The sequence below is a fragment of the Mizuhopecten yessoensis genome, unplaced genomic scaffold (genome assembly GCF_002113885.1).
Source record: "Mizuhopecten yessoensis strain PY_sf001 unplaced genomic scaffold, ASM211388v2 scaffold10603, whole genome shotgun sequence".
In the NCBI taxonomy this organism is placed as follows: Eukaryota; Metazoa; Mollusca; class Bivalvia; order Pectinida; family Pectinidae; genus Mizuhopecten; species Mizuhopecten yessoensis.
The window spans coordinates 1,346,935-1,362,224 of NW_018408629.1; the positions used below are offsets into that span (position 1 = coordinate 1,346,935).

Genomic DNA, 15,290 nt, shown 5'->3' on the forward strand with positions numbered 1-15,290 from the left:
ATGTATAGATTTTTTATTCACATTGAGTTGTCTAGAACTGATATCAGAAAGATATAATGATATGAAAATGTTTGTTTTCGTCAATATACTTTCACAGTTTTATGAATTAATCGATCAATCATTCTAAATATGATCCTTTGCTGTTCGGTACAGAACGAAACTATATTCTTCTATCCGGGTGTCCCAGTTGATATCCCACCTGCCTTTCATCTAAATGGCCGGGGTTCGATTACCCGATCCAACGTGAAAAAGCACTTTGTCACGTGCTCAACCACGTAGTTATTTTTTCGGTACTCCGGTTTCCTCCCACATAAATACCCATTGCACGCTAACATCCGGGCCGGCAAGAGTGATTAATGTAAAATGAAGAAAACATCACTTTTTTACAATTATTGCTAAATAAAGGAAGTTTGTAGTCCTTTCCAGATTTCAGTTCGGAAGCTGTTAATGCTTAATATGTATAATAATGGTTGTCTCATATGCATGATCAACGCGCTCTGTATCCTTTCCATACCATCAAGATGATGCTACGCGATCTTATCAGATATATCTTTCGACTACTAGCACGACATTGATTTAAACATGGCGTGCTAATCAGTTGAATGTGACTTTCAGCGGGCTTACAAAACATGTTGATGGCAAATTAGAAAAGCTTGTACACATGCAAACTGGTAATGTTGGCATGAGAGGATCAAAATCGTTTCCCCGAGAATTCAATCTAAATCAGGAAGTAATATTTTGTGATGTCAATCAATGTCAAATTTCCCATGTGACTTTGTTCAATACATCAAGAAATCAGTTCATGTTTAATCAGGACAGGCCCAAAACTTGTCTGCATACTTAATATCTATCTCTCATCTTAAAGGACCATTATTCATAGATTTCTGTTTCTTTTTCCTTTGAGATGGAAGAGGGTATATATATTCCGTCTTTGCGTATTGCAGAGTTATCTTATCTTGGGAGCAGGTATTGATTGTTACGTCACTTGTTTGTGAGAGTTACGTCATCATTTTTTGAGAAAACGACGTAATTTTTTCGAACAAAACACTGACGTAACAATCAATACGTGCTCCCAAGAGAAGATAACTCTGCAATACGCAAAGACGGAATAGGATGTCAAACAAAATGCAAGAAGACGCCTAATGTTCGCTTGTCCATAACTTGTCTCAAATGACGTAACTTCGTTAATTGACTGGTACAAGTATTGAAACTAATTTCACAACCTACGTATATGATTGGCTACTCTAAAGCTGAAATGTACGACACATCCTGTCCCTCAAAAATAGTCTTTTAGGTTTTTTTCAAATTCGTCTTAATGATTATGAAAGAATTATCAAAAACGAGACCTATCAGCTCTGTATTATTCAGCAATTGCTTTTGTCGTTGCTTTACGATTGCTGACGTTGCAGTGATCGATATCAGTGCCTTATGATAATAACATTCACCTCAGGTCATCGTTCATATTCAATAAGAATGTGTAATTGAACAATCATCATCAGATGAAATGCAAATAAACGAATTTATAAACATATATACACATTATACTAGGAGGGCTACTATGCATTGCAAATCTAACAGGATCGATAGAACTATTGTGGTCGTGTTATAGATATGAAAGGCCATCCGCGGCTGATATTACCAGCAGAAATACGTTTAACCTATCGGCATTTACCAGCCATTTGCAAACACAGTAAAGCGTTTTCCAAAATCGGGAATAAGTTTGCATGTTACTGTTTAAGAGGTAAATAGATAAAACATTCACATTACAAGTTCACGTATATTGGTTTTTCGATTTTTTATTGAATAACTATTGTTTAAGATATTATATATGCAAGCGATATGGAGGAAGATTTGGAATTTAGTCGACTTTGTAAATGTAGAAATATGAAAGGTAGAAGTATATAGATGATAAACAGTTAATCATGCATTGATATCAGCGTTTTTAGAGAGGCAACCGCAGTATCGTATAGATTGGTAATATATAAATATTTTGTGTGTTCTGAAATTTTGAAACATTAACTACATATGTATCTAGGTCAAGGTGCTAGCCACGACCGAGATTAACATCATGATAGTGCATGGCCTATGTCATGTTTCACTGAAGCAACATATATAACACCATGCTTTTTTAAATATATATATATATACTTTATTTATTTTATAACAATTAGGAAACAAGTTATTTGAACCAAAAAATAAATCACTCTTGTTGGCCCGGAATTTAGGCCCGCAGAGGGGTCTAAATATGGGAGGAAACCGGAGTACCCGGAGAAAACCCACGTGGTCGGGCAGGTGAACCCATACCTTTTCACGTCCGATCAGAGAATCGAACCCCGGCCGCCTAAGTGAAAGGCAAGTGCGCTATCCACTGCGCCACCCGACCACGATTTTTTTTAACAGATTTAAACTCTGTACTACAGTGTCTTGTGAACTGACGGAATGATATAATTTATAAACAGAGCTGATGTTATAAATCCCATGATGGATTGTTCATATTACACTGGTATGGCTTTAATGGAAGATTTGTAATCAACGCATTGGCCTTGCAGTGCTATGTTTTATTTGATTTACAGTTCGTCAACTCAAAAGTTGAAACATGATCCGTTTGAAGTCTTAGAAAAAAAATATTCGTTTCTCTTATAAGTTATTTCTTCCCAAGAGGCGCAAAGTTAATATTAATGTTTGTGTTGTAAGAGGATATCCAGGGCTGTTAGTGCCAGCAGAAACACGTTAAACCTATCGGTATTTGCAAATCATTCAAAACATGTTTCAGGATTTTCCCAACCAGATGTATGTTTGTGTGTTACAATTGAATGATACATTCTTTCTTATTTCAAATCTGATTAATTTTTTTCTCTCCCTTTATCGAAGAATTATTGATTTTGATATCATATAAACAAACATTCCATTGTAAACCCTACATTCAATTCTAAGAAAAGGTTATTAGCGGATGTATACATGTGATACAAATTGTATTAGCCACGTTATGAAAACAGATATGTGATATTCAAATCGACTTAAACTATGTGAAATTGAATAGTCTAAACCCCGGATAAATCCTGTTCAAATAGTCGCCGTGGTGTTTATTTGATTATCCGACGGGGAATCTATCGGAGAGGATGTGACACGAGACAGACTCAATAACACGACAGAAAGTTTCTATTCCTGAAAAAGTATCAGACTTAATCTGATCAAAATTATATTAAACCAAACGTTACGTTGCCACGCCAGGCATAAAACGTGTAAGAAAATATCTCCAGACATATATCACATCCTGGTAGGTATAGACATTTGCAATAGATAAAACCACAACAGATGAAAATATCATGCAAATGTTCAATTTTATTGTTTTGGATTTAGTATTATCCCGTCAGATGAAGGTCGTTAATATTCCTTTGACAGAAAGAATGACAAAAACAATTATTAGGAATACTTAGGTACCAGTAGATAATGATACTCCATGTAAAAGGCAACATCACACCAGTTAATGATACTTAAAGATACCGCCATGGCGATAGTATCCACACTATCTTTTCTAAAATGTTAGACAAATTTGAAACATACATTTAAGGCGTAAGTATTGCTGGCCATGATCGAAAGAAGCATCAGTTTTTGCGTCAGTGTACTCAGAACGGGACAGTTTTTACTTAAATAGCGATGTATTTTATATACCATAGTATTAATCCAAAATGTTTATTCATTTTTCATGAATAAATACCTTTCACTCAACAAAAAAATCCATAAATAGAACGCAAAATACTACCAGGGTCACGTAGGCCCTTGAACAGGTGTAACTGTATTAAGATAGGGACACTTTGATATCTAGGATTTAATTTGGGGGGAATGAACACTGAAAAGTTCACATATTTTACAGTCAGAGGAGGTCTACATTAATATTATACTCCAAACTAGCATTACTATTGAAAAAAATAGATTTCTAAGAATGATATTCTGATAAATCGAGTCGCATGACACGTTATTTAAGAAAGCTTTGTCACAAATTCAAGTAATGGGTACTGCTTTCTTACATTATAATTGATAATAATAATAATTTGAGGATTTTATATACCGTTTTATCACAACCTAGTTCATAGGTCGTCTCAAAGTGGTTCACAAATTATTATCCGTGGTTATAGGGCGTTTGCAACCAGCCAATATCTTTCTCAACTCCCTTGGGAGCATACAGCCGGAGCTGCCGTTTCGGCGCTCACAGATAGCATTCACCAATTCTAGCACTGCCCAACCACGTACTCATTAACAGCTGACTAGACTGGAACAAGCGGAGTAAAGTATCTTGCTGAAGGATACAACACAGTGCCGTGACGTGACTCGAATCCGCAACCATTCAGCTACGAGCCCGGGGTCCTAACACTTGACAAACGTGCCTCCTATAAAACTGTTATACAGTTCAAGATGTACGTGATAAACTTCAAAACAGCTTATAATTGTTTTGCTTTATATGAAGATGTATGAACACATCAGCTTAACTAAGTTCATAAGAAGAAAGTGTGATGAAGCTAAAAAGAGGACCATGTTTAAGTAATATTACCATTAAATGTTATAGTCAGGGCATGGAGCATGATACCATTCCAGGTCACAATATTCTGATAAAGTGCCTTTTGACGTGTTTTTTGTAGAAACCATCTAAATATGTAGGCGAGAGCAGAAAAACACAAACGTCCCAAATGTTCAAATCCTTTTCCTTCTTATCCTATAATTTGCTGCGTTATATTTCAGAGATATATCGTGCAAAAGTGCAAACATCTGAAACCTTTACGATCGATATCCTTTTATGGTAATAATCCATGCATTATACACGAATATGATATATATGTATGCTTTTCCAATTTCCTGAATAGTGCGGGTAAGACTTAATCCGGAAGAACTGGTCCATAGGATATGTACTTTTATGATAATGGCCCTTGTAAGTAGGCTAGGGCGTAAATCCATTGATTATAGTAAACCCACTTCCTTTACTATACGGCTATATACTGTTATTGATTTAGTCCCAAACGATAGTTGACAATGTCAAGAAGGATTTGTGATAGTGAGGGGGCATCGATAAGAAATGGAAAAGAATTGCGTTTTCTACTAGAGGCCTATTTGACCATATATCAAAAATACATTGCACCATAGCGTCCAAATACAACAAAAAGCAAACATCAAAGTCGAAACTAAAAACACCCCGAAGAGATCTGATTGGGACATTATATGTATCGAAAATTTGTATATTGACGATACTTGCCATGTTAAAACAGGTCAACTCTTAGCTACGTCGCGTTTATCAAATGCGAACCGGGTTATGACAACGACACCAACAGGGATACTTATGAAAATAATTATAAAAGTGCCGATGTTCATCTAGCCTGCGTGAGTAGAAAACTCGAATACTTTCAATGAGATCATCATTGCTACGTGACCATACAGGAGGAGTTGTAAGGATATCGTTATATTTGGGGTAAGACCGTGAAACAATTAATATATGCCAACACTGTAGTTAGAGAAACCATCGTCTCGCTTATCATACAGCTTAGCAGTAAATATTTCATTAGGAAAGCAGATGTTGACGATTATCATTACATTATTGAGCGTAGATTGATTTATCTCCGTTGGAAAACCATGACTTAGCGGTGAATTATTCACAAGATGCATCTTTCACATTTTTCCTCTCTTGTTTGATAATGACAGCATGAACTAGAATAGCTTATTCAAACATACTGTAAACACATAGATTAACCACCTAATAATAAAGTAACACCAGAAATATGTATGATGATGTTGGCTGGCGATGCTTAACGAATTTGTCGTAAATGTGGTACATGTACAAACCACATCATTATCACACAATCTGGAAAGAACGACAGCTACGCTTTATTAAATAACATCAACTAGGAACGAGGAAGCGTACATGTATCGATACTTCACTGTATAGTTCCCTTTCATTTAAGCTGAGTTATATATCCATCCTATCTAATGGCAGTACAATCGTTATGAACGCGGAATAGAACGAGTAACGTTATTTTATAATTGTATACAACAGCAGTTTAAACACGTGATTACAATAACCTACGGAACCCTTAACCTTTAGAAAGTTTGTGTTTTCAAATAAAACTATGCTCAGGTTTGTTTGTCCAAGCTCGGACCAACGGAAACACGTGTTGAAGTGAGCTAGATTAATATACACATTGGTATATTGTAAACATACCATTCATCGATTAATAAAATGTCATTCGAACTGTTGGAAGCTACACTGTGGACAAAGTTCGTTTATACCGTTGACTGTGTTCATTTGTAACAAACACAAAAATATAATGGAAAAAGAAATTACCATAGCATTTATTGTAACATTTAAATGAACAATAAATACAGACCGGGTACACCTTTATTCTTAAAATCAAATTAAATAGAAATAAGTTTCTATCACAGCAAGACAAAGGACACAATTTAACCATTCATCATACTAATTTCCTCCATACAAAATAACAGAAGCACCAAGCCATGCTTTTTATGGATGCCTCATTAAGAGATAAAGTCCTTGGCCGTTTATGGTAGCATGGTATGTGCTCAAGATGAAAGATGCATTGACTATCCAGCCTAATTGGTTCAATCTTGCTTGATGTAATTGCTTGATTAAAAGGCTGATTTTCTTGTAATAGCACGGCGGAGCAAGCTTCCTGTTATCAATCATTCTATAGTAACGTAACTAGAAGTGTTATACCTAAGTGGCCATATGTCAAGTAAATAGCCATTTCGTCATCAATCATGGCCCTTGCATAATGACAGGTGTTTTGATAACAACGTAAAACTATGAAAGACTATGATGCATTTATACCATAATATGTGTTTTGATAGAAGAAAAAAGAAATGTTTTATTATATCATTATCCATCATGCCTCCTGCAATGACGTGTTATTCATAATATAAACCGTTGCTGCCTTAACTAATACTGAAATAGTAAATCTACTTTCACTCTGCTTCATCATTTTTCTCTAACTATCTTGGCACCCTGTCATACATCCTGAGATTCTGTGTTCAAGTAATAAAAAACAACAAAACATGCATTTTAATGCCAAATGAAATTTGAATTCTTGTCTTGATGCATGTTAACAGATTTGATCATTTTTAAAAATGCTTTTATGCAAATTTGGTTCGGTTGTCTGCAAATGCTTTCAAACTGTCTTACTAATTTCCGTCAAAATTTAAGACATTACACTGTGATCCTTACTTATGTGTTTTGTGAGCAGCCATGATGTCTTTCCTTTTATTTTCGTGTCCTATCAATTACAATTATTATCTTTTTATATCTACTTGTGTTTTGAAATCTGAACTAATTTTTATGTTTCTTTGATCCTGTAATATCCCCTGATATATACCAGGAGTACCCGTTGCGCCCCCTACTGGTCGCACATTACAAACACATCAACCCACCTTGTCTTATTGATTTTCTGTGTTTTCGTCTTTGAAGTATCATACCGAAGCCAATGGATGCTGGATGATAATTATTTAATAACATATATGATATTAAATATGGATGAATGTCTAGTTTCTGATGATACATTTGATTAGAGATTGGCTTCTGCAAATGTCTGTAATTTTAAGCATCATAGCTATGAGTTTCTGGTTGGTATTTATTGATATTGGAAAAATATATACTGACACTATGATATATTTGCTACATATAATGCTTCAAACTTCCGCCTCGATAGGTAGTCAGCTGTATCACTGCCGTGCAGTTTCTTTGTCCTTTCATATATAAAACCATACATAATCCAAAACTATGAATCTATTCAAACTTACTGATGATATCAATGCATTTTTTTACTACTTAAACATCAGCCTGACTTAATTTATTTTAACTGATTGCATTTATGGAAGAACAGAACTTTTTGTTGGTATGGTAGATATATCCACGGCATGTTCATTCTTTCCAGTAATGTAATTTAAACGAAAATGCGGGAGCCTATATTTGGATAAGTGTTAATATAATGAATTCATTACTGCAATAGGGTATCACGCCAATTGCTGCTATATCCTTTAAATGGATTGATGAAATCGAAAATACACCCGGATGGTCAGGAAACTACGTAGTCAATGTATCCTAATGGAGTGGGATTAATCTACACTTTAAGCGGTTCATTGACGTCATCATGAATACCTTATTTTCAAATATAACACATTAATTGATTACTTCAAAAGTGGATTTGTTGCGTGTGGAATTGTTCGTTGTGTTCCTTTAAACTAGTCTCGGTGTGGACATTTTCTCTTTGACAATAGTGCTGAAATATATATATTCTGTTTATATATAAATCTATATGATCTATTAATATATGTTCGCGTGTGGATATTTTCGCACAAATTTACTCACCGCCATAAACGCTAACATGTCCACACTGCTAAAATGTCCATTATATACAGTATATTGAAGCGAGATATCAAGACGGTACCACATTTGAGGAGAAGCTGTTAATCAACCTAGAGCGAACAGTTTCCTCTGCGGGATTGTCTTGGCATGTTTTTGGTTTTTTCAAGCTCTGGTATGTGAATAATCTATTTCAATTTTAGATTGTAAGCATATCAATTATTGTCTGAAAACCCATTGATTTTTGCTGTTTCAGTTAATGACAGTAAATTGTAGAAGTGGGATTGTTCTGTGTTTCTCTATATGATGATGTTACCACTGCCTAATGTGTATTCATAGGGCAGATAAAATACGAAACCCGCTTTTAAATTAAATAATCTGGCATGTTTGCCTTGAATGTTACCAGTAAACTGTAAACTGTTCTTGTAATGAAGGTATTTTGATATGGTTTCTAACACAATTTAAACCGTCGTTGCTTGGACGCAATACAGACCGAATGCATTTGGCTCTACATTACGACTACTTTGAGCGTACGTGATGGATTTCTGCATCACCAGTCGATTTGTTACGGATTACGATTACACACAGAGAATGAACTCTATAGGCCCACTCCATCAATCTTAATTAAAAAACCCAGTTGATATATATCAAGCCCTGTTAATTTTGTTAGATTTTTTTTCAATCTAGTACAAGAACGATACATTCCTTTGATATACGTAAGTGGCAAAATTCTACAGTTTATAGTGTATCAAAATCAATAATTCATCTGTACAAAAATAGAATGATAATGAAATACAAGGCATAACAGGAATGAATTAAGGGGCATAACATCAATTAAAATACTGTGATCATAACATAACTGCTTCCTTGTAAGTAATTGCCTTTTAGCTTAAACAATATTTGAAATCAACAGGACGACCGGAAATGAAAAGTATACTGCGTCTGTGCGCACTCGGAAGTAAACATAACGTGACATGGGGGAAAAGAAACACTCCTTATAAACAAGATATCTATCAAATGATATATGTTTGACAGTTGAACACTTTTGACAAGCCTTTGTCGAAGTAACTACGAAATATATAACAGCTTCACGTAATGCTTTGACGTGCACATGTGAGTAAATATCCTGTAAACAACTCTCTCGTATTCTAACCAGGAAATGTGATTGGTTGAGGGAGGTATTTCCCGTTAGTATAAACCTTCTTTAGCTTAAGTTAAGACATTCCTTAACTTAAGCCATGCTTCCATATTGGATAAATACAGTTAAGGAAATTATCCTAGTTGGTCAGATAATTAGTGAAACCGGAGCTATCAATAATATACATGGGATTCAAATTGTTGTTAACAAATACAAAACTTAGTTGAAGAATACATCAATACAAATCCTCCACACTTATTTTTACAATGGTTTATGCAAGCAGTCTAACATTCAGACAACCGGAATCGATTCCCGGCTGGAAGAAATCAAATACACATATGTCTGGGATCAAGCTGAGGGTAGGTAGCCACCATTATAGGAATTGGCAACTAAATAACACATAACGAGCAAAAATGAAATAAAATATTTTTGACGCCATTTATAAATATATTCATAATAACGAATAACTATTGTGAATAATATTTGTTGATGTGTGGCGTTATCCAACATTACAATAAAAGCAATAATTATACAGAAAAGCCGGGAAGGTTTAAATCATTCAACTTCATGTGAAAATAACATACCGAGGTTTTATTCCGTTAATATGATGTCGTCATAGCAACCGGTGTAATGATCTTAACGTGAATGGCCCCTTCTCCTCCAACTACATTTTTAACATTATATATTCACTCCAATCACAAAACGCACATGATATGAGCCATACATACGTATTAACCACCAAAGCACGTCTAGGCAATAGAGGAACATAATTCTTTTTACTGAAATACGTATTCGGACATGTACATGCAGTGTCAAAGATCGAAGTCAACGGTAAAAATAAACACCACAATATATTTCTCAAATGTATTTATTTAAGCGCGGAATACAGTGGATTTCTGGAACGTAATTGTTGAACTGCAGAACTTGATTTGATGACACATTGTATATATATATATGAGCATTATGATGATTGTACAAATGGCGGTATTCCAAAGCCAATGACAAAGTATCAGCAAGCGGAAGCGACGTTGCAAAAATTGCCCTGGCTGTAGGTTAAGGTTATAATAAACGTGTTTGGGCCATTGTGTTCATATTATACTAGCCTAAATATTAACATCTCTGTGCGACAGAACATTGTGAGCTTCAACTATTTTACGCAAAAATAAAAATAAATTTGCAATGAATTTTTTGCATAAGAATGGTTTAACCAAAGCCAACTTGAAAACGTTGAATACATTATGGCATAACGATGTTTAAAAGTTCAGTACGTGTAGATGCTAACACGTGAACAATAACATACAATGGACCATTCAAAAGGTTGAGCAAATACAGAAATATATAAAGAGTGTTAATCAATGTATATTGAACAAACAGAAAGCATAGGGGGAAAATCATATCACACTGTACTTTAGATTAATCTACCAGAGACGTGTCATTTTTACTTCCGCTGAAAGAGAATCAAACAGAAAAACAAGTAGACGGCAGGCTTTCGTTTATTGATTTGTTAAAAATGACTCATTACCATGATCTGTTAACGAGCCGAGTACGGAATAGGTCTTATTGATTTTTCAAGTTAGTTTGAATTCACATCTTCCGGTTTATGGAAATGACGACAAAAGCACGTATTTAGAACATTCAAAAGGTTCTCTGTTTCATCTATAATACGTTTGCTATATTTGTCGAATGAAATTAAATGATCATGTTACATACGCTTCTCGAGCACAGAACAATGTGTTCAACTTTTCCTTATCGCTTTATTTCAAATATGTTTCGAAATTTGTTAACCACTGTTTGTTAAAATTTCGCAATTAGTGTACTACAACAAACAATTATGTGCTCGTGATATTACGCTGAGGGAGTATATGTTTATTCCATACTTTACATATGTCCTATGTAGATATTACCAGATGGTGACCTATCTATTCATATATTCCTTCCGTAGAAGTACACACATTACTCTGAATGGGCTTTTTTTCATGTCAAAACTAGTATGAAGAAGTGTAGCTGTCTTGTATAGAAAAGTCTCTATGATACTTTGAGGTTTTATCATAGTCACATTTCTACCAAGATTACAAGGATCGACAGGTTATACTTGTAAATATTTCAGGAAGTGAAATAAAATTCAAAGACCTTGTGTGTTCAAGGGTTTGAATAGTAACTGCTTGTGATTTCAAAGGGAAGATTTAAAAAAAAAACTCAAGCGAAATTTTGATGTGGAACAGTCGGAGTCCATAGGGAGTTGCTGCTCAAATAAAAGTATTAAAACTTAATGAGCTGATCGCGTATGACAGCCTATCATAGCAAATACACAACATTTACAGCAACCTATCAGCTGACTTGATTTTAAACCAGTAGGTGTTTTTGGTTGAAAACACATTGCTGTTCGACCCTGAACAATGGTGACATAATAGTATGTACTGCATCACACACTATTCCATTTATGCAGAAAGCATCCTCGAGAAACAGCATCAACAATTTTGTAAACGTGCAACCTGTAATGCTTGTCAACTGTCACGCTGTGGTGGGGTAAACGAAGACTAAAATTAAATCGTCCACATATCTGATGATATTCGGAGTTTAATGATGTTTTGATAGAGGATTGCATCCGACAAAAATGTGAACTGGTGATTAGGTCACTCAAATGTTATTTTATAGAGCAATTCAACTGAAATATCACAAGTATAGGGTTCACTGATGACGCCCAACTCAGTATCAACAGTATGTCATTGGACTAGATACGGTTTTGTGTCTAGCTAATGACATTAAAGCACAAACTTAAAGCTTGTTTTCAAATCTTTGTTATACAAGACTTCTAAAATGTTTAATTTGAAAGTTACGGTAGCGTATTGAGTCATTTCGTTGTAATGCATATTCCCCCCGAGCAGACGAAATCATTTAGCATTAATTCTCGTTGTTTCGTCTCAACAAACTTTAATCCTCGTTTTTATCAGATGGCATTTTTAAATGGTCATTGATTGATCACAATATATGATCCTAATAACTTTTGCAGATAAAAAAAAAACTAAGCGCGTTTTGTTTACTGTGGACATGCTTATTTTGACACAGTCAAATTTTAGCGCATTATCGTATTGATGAATTTGCGCACCATCGATATGGTATGATGCACTAGAAACTATATATAGACACTGTATTTAGCGCTATCATTGTTTAGCGCAATATCGCAAACGTTATATTAAGAATACCACTGAAATATGTGCATCTGTAGTGTAAACAGTAGATTTATTTCATTAACATGAGATTATTTGAAAACCTTAACAGAACAAAAAACTCTTCATGTGAGTTCACACAAAAGAAAAAAGAAACAGAGGGGTTACCAATGCATAAGGAAATAGCGATTACCCACATCGTATCATCGAAGGCAAAACCAGGCACTTTGGAAGACAAATGGGTTTAAATTATGTTATAAAATGTGCAGATAGGCAATGTAAATATTTGTCAACTGCTTAGGTAATACTGCCTATTAGTCATCTGTCTGTCTGACCAATGTCAGATATTGACAAGCATATGTCAGTGGCTGTTATATCTCAGCGACGTTTCGTTGTCCATGCTGAAGCAATCGATTTCACGCACGCGACACATATATCAGGCCGTTTATCAGTGGAGCTAATGGATAAATACGTCACTGGACTACCAACAAGTGAAGATTGCTTCAGACACCGGTAGCAGTTGTGAACAGTGAAAAATAACACCATCTGAGTAACATGTATCAAAGCTTTACACACAATCAATGTTTCCAAACCAATTGATCCCTTTATCAAATTATGACTGAAAGGAACCAGTCGGTCTTGAAACGTTGTGACACAATTTGGTTCGTGCATATACATTGTTTGTTGTGTTACGTAAACCTTTGATACACAATCATTCATAACTGGTGAACCCGTTAAAGTTCTTCCAGTCATAATCTCATCTTACAGAATGTACCGTAGAGTTTAGACCTTAAGTGTTATCAACATTCTGGACTTCAATAAGATGGTATTTTCAAATATTTCAATAATTCAATAAGGTTATGTAATGTTAAGTCTTCACTGCCAAAAAAGAGTTATTTTAGCAATTGTACAATATCATTGAAAACATTAAGGGTTATTAATCAAATTCTGCCACCATGGCAATTATTGTCATACCCTCTATATAGTTGTATGCATGTTATTTCAAACGTACCTTGCCGTCAAACTGTGTAATGTGATCAAGCGATGGCTTGAATCTAAACTAGTTTCTTTAACAAACTTTGCTTAATTTCCTTATAAAACATCAAAATGCAATAAGAAAATTTTACTATCAATGTAAACCGAAGCGAATCCTAATGTGTGTCCTGATTTTTGTAACCGAAGAACGCGGGATCGATTTCTGTTTGTGATTTGGTTCCCCTGACTTACGTGTCATCAAATTGACCCAGACATTTGGCTCCAATTTCTTATTAGCAGACACATTTCGCAGAAGGGCGTTACTTAGTATTAGACCTCGAATAGCTCTCCTCTAATTTTAAATTTGCTGGGTTATCTCAGCGATTATACTGGTGAAAATTAAGTTTTACTGGCGGCTCAGAGTCCTTGAAGTCGAGCTATGTTTAACTGCTGGATTGTTCTGGTCTGGTACACATATGAGGGAGCTTTAAATAGTCAACCTTCTCAATCTGAAAAGGTCACTACAGCTGTATTGTGTAATGTAGTTCATTTTTGTCACTGTTATTACAACCAATCTTAAAAGTGCAATCTTTCGTTCATCTTTCTAAATAATAATGATATACAACATTTAATAATGCGCCCTATCTAGCTAGAATAATCCGCTCTAAAGCGCTTTACAGTACATAGATATACAGATTAATTAGCATATACATTAATCAATACAATTTTTGAGGAATTCGAAGGAGCTTCCTTATCAGGCGCTTACTACTAGTCCTATGCCCTCCCTATATGAGCATGCCTGCGTGTTTGCTGGAGATGTATTATGATGGATAATTCTTCGAGACAAAGGAGCGATATTCTTTTCAAATTTATAATGAAATATCAGTTTCAAAGCGAACATAGATAGAAATGCCAGCTTTACTTCGTGTTTCTAGGTTACTATTTTAGGTATAAAGATAGTTGATTCTGGTTGTGAACTACATACAACTGTCCTCGAGATCAGCTGTAACCTTTTACAAAGCAGGCGGAAATCATTCTTGCATGATTTACATAAATTCAGACGTATTTCGAGGGGGAAAATGAGATTTAAGCAGTAATTTAGACCAAATTTTTAATTTCCAACGTTTTGGTCGCGATGGACGAAACAGCTGTGTGGTGCTGTTAATTTATTTCGTCAAATCTTAATGTGCAATCACTGGCAGGTGGCAAACTTTGCTGGTGACAACAACTATCTCATTTGAGTAATGAGTGCTAATAAATCCAAACAGTGAAAATAAGAACACAATATAATATACATACCAATACATGTAACATGTCACGGGCAAAATTAACACTGTGCGAAATCGAAATTTCTGCCAGTGAAGGGCGAAATTTGGCTGGGCGAAAGTTTACCGACATACAGTATACGCACTTAACTAAAAATTAACCAGTAATACTTTAATTTTGAAATTCATATAATGAGGGGGATTTAAGCAACTCCCCATTTTAGACCAATTTTGATTTTTGGCCCAAAGCACCACTAACGAGTCAGAACGAAACAGACGTACGGTACAGTGTAATTCTTTTTGTCATACTTTTAACAAGTTTTACCAAATGTATACGTGTAATCACATATGCGAGTCTTACGTTCTGTAAATAAAATATGCATCTA

The 15,290-nt window shown here is 34.9% G+C and overlaps 1 protein-coding gene across 1 annotated transcript in view; it reads right to left on the minus strand.

Moving 5' to 3' along the window:
* LOC110461295 overlaps positions 1 to 15,290 on the minus strand; it is a 47,104-nt gene that overhangs the window by 31,462 nt on the left and 352 nt on the right. The window lies entirely within an intron of this gene.